Source organism: Mus caroli, chromosome 13 (genome assembly GCF_900094665.2).
Source record: "Mus caroli chromosome 13, CAROLI_EIJ_v1.1, whole genome shotgun sequence".
NCBI lineage: Eukaryota > Metazoa > Chordata > Mammalia > Rodentia > Muridae > Mus > Mus caroli.
In genome coordinates, this window is record NC_034582.1 from 36286814 (window position 1) to 36289595 (window position 2782).

General features: G+C 44.2%; 1 protein-coding gene across 1 annotated transcript in view; it reads right to left on the reverse strand.

The window, feature by feature from the left end:
* The window catches only part of C13H6orf52 (chromosome 13 C6orf52 homolog), a 7483-nt gene that overhangs the window by 4242 nt on the left and 459 nt on the right, over positions 1–2782 (reverse strand). The gene's annotated exons all lie outside the window — the stretch shown is intronic.

Genomic DNA, 2782 nt, shown 5'->3' on the forward strand with positions numbered 1-2782 from the left:
CATTACAGATGGTTGTGAGCCACCATGTGGTTGCTGGGATAAGAACTCAGGACTCAGCCGTCTCCCTGATATAGCTGTCTCTTGTGAGGCTATGCCTGGCAAATACAGAAGTGGATGCTCACAGTCATCTATTGGATGGAACACAGGGCCCCTAAAGAAGGAGCTAGAGAAAATACCCAAGGAGCTAACGGGGTCGGCAACCCTATAGGAGGATCAACAATATGAACGAACCAGTACCTCCCCAGAACTGTGTCTCTAGTTGCATATGAAGCAGAGGATGGCCTAGTCAGCCATCAATGGGAGGAGAGGCCCTTGGTCATGAGAAGATAATATGCCCCAGTACAGGGGAGTGCCAGGGCCAGGAAGCAGGAGTGGGTGGGTGGGGGAGCAGGGTTGGGGAGCGTATAGGAGGCTTTGGGGATAGCATTTGAAATGTAAATGAAGAAAATATCTAATTAAAACAAACAAACAAATAAACAACAACAACAATAACAAAAAAAACCCCTCAGGACTCCAGTCGAGCAGTCAGGGCTCTTAACTGCTGAGCCATCTCTCCAGCCCCTCTCTCTCCTGCTGTCTCTCTGTGTGTGTCTCTTTCTTTGATTAGAAATGGAGGTGGCACCAGAATCGAAGCTTAAACAGTGACTTTTCTTTAAGGGATCTCACATCTTATCCTTTTTTATCTCCCTCTCATAAATATGAATTCTACAGAGTTTGGGAAGCAGAGACTCCTGCAGAGAGAGCGTCTGTGTGACTTGACGGTCCCTGGCAGGAGCCGCCCCGTAGTCCTTAGAGAGGGTGTGATCTCCAGCATCCACACGGCAGCTCACAACCATCTGTAAATCTTGACCCAGGAGATCTTACACCCCTCTTCTGACCTCCACGGGTACCCGGCACACACATGATGCACAGGCATTCATCCAAGCAAAATACTCATACACTAGAAGAAAAAAAAAGACCTAAAAACCAGAAATAGCTGGGTGTGATGGCTCAGGACTTTAATCCCAGCACTCAGGAGGCAGAGGCAGGCAGAGCTGAGTTTCAGGCCAACCTGGTCTACAGAGTGAGTTCCAGGATGGTCAGGGCTACACAAGAACACCCTGTCTTGAACACTAACAATAAATGAAAATAAATTGTTAGAAGAGAAGGCAGGGTTAATAAGTAGAGAAAAAATCTGTTATTATTTTAATGTTCTCATGAGTGGAAAGAAAAGGTAATTCCTGAAGTTAATATACAAATACCTACATCTGTCTCCTTAAAGATAAGCCGTCAGCAAACTGGGAGGAGGGTGGGCAAAATGTGAATTCAGACCTCAGAGGGCAGTGTTTTACAAGGATACTAAGATACCGTCAGAGAAAAGGAGAACCCAGACAGGCAAGAGCAGGAAACAAGTTATTTTATATAAAAGGCACACTGGAAAGACATTAACAAATGAAGATAAAAATTTTGAATGGAAAATTAAGTTATCGAGATGCAATATGCATGGACAAAATATTAAAAATATTTTTTAAGTTTCCGAACCAAAGGCCTAGGTATTGACTTCAATTTTGATGTTAAGTAGGGGTCCTCACCACTGTGCACATGGGGGATGGGTCATGATTCAAAGGAACAACCAAGCCTTATCACTCCAAAGTTCCACCCACTTTCCTCACTGCCTGACCACTTTTGTGGTTAAACCAAGAGGACACCACCACAAAGGAGAAAGTTGACCGAGGACAGCCACACGGGACACAGGCACAATGGACATTTAGTTAGTTAGTCATTTAGACAAAGGTCCCCTACATAGTCCATGCTAGCCCCAACTCCTGTCCCTCCAGTCTCGGCCTCCCAAAGTGCTAGGATTGCAGGTGTGTGCCACCACTCCTGATTCTCAGTGAACATTTAGAAGCTGTTTGCCCTTGATGATTAGTGAATACATGCTTTCTTTCACACAGAGGAGAACCCAGAGAGGTCGGCAATCCCACCACAGCCAGGAATGAAAAGTCAGCTCACACAGGCTCATGGGGAGCAACCTGCTGCTTTACATTAAAATGTTTTTTTTTAAATATTTTTTGAGATTAGGATATTATTATGTCATTCCCCCTTCCCCTTCTCCCTCCAAATCCTACCATATACTCCTTGCTCTCTTTCAAATCAAGACATCTTTTTTCATTAATTGTTATTGCATACATGTGTATATACATATATATTATATAGCATATGCAGAAAAACACACAAATATCTTCTTGCTGAAGATACTGAATACTTTAGACACAGGACCCAGAAGCCCCTGAGCTGGAAATGACATGAGGACTGCTCTCATGGTTCTAGAAGACAAGGGACAAAATTACAAAGGAGGGAGGCAAGCAACAGTCCTATCCAGCTGTGATGCTTAGGAATCACAGCAATGACCAGCATGGCACAATAACCTTAAGGGTGCAGTAGGTACCCGAGGTACCAATCTCTAATTGGATCTATGATCTACTCAGTAAGAGGGAAACCACTAGAACTAATCTAAATAAGGGTTGGTAGAGCTGTTTGAGACAGGGTCTCTCTCTGGAGCCCTGGTTGGCTTAGAACTCGAGAGTCTACTCCCTCTGCCTACCAAGATTTTAAGGATATTTAAGATGCTTGTTTGATCAGTTTGGTTTGAGTGCTGGGCTTGTGAAATTCAGTATCAGCTCTACCACTGAGCTACAACCCTTAGGTCCTAGAGGGGGTAAGTTTTAAAGAAGGCTGTCTTTAAATAACCTGTAAGTACAAGCAAGTAATTAAGAAGAAGGAGAGGAGGAGGAGGAGGAGG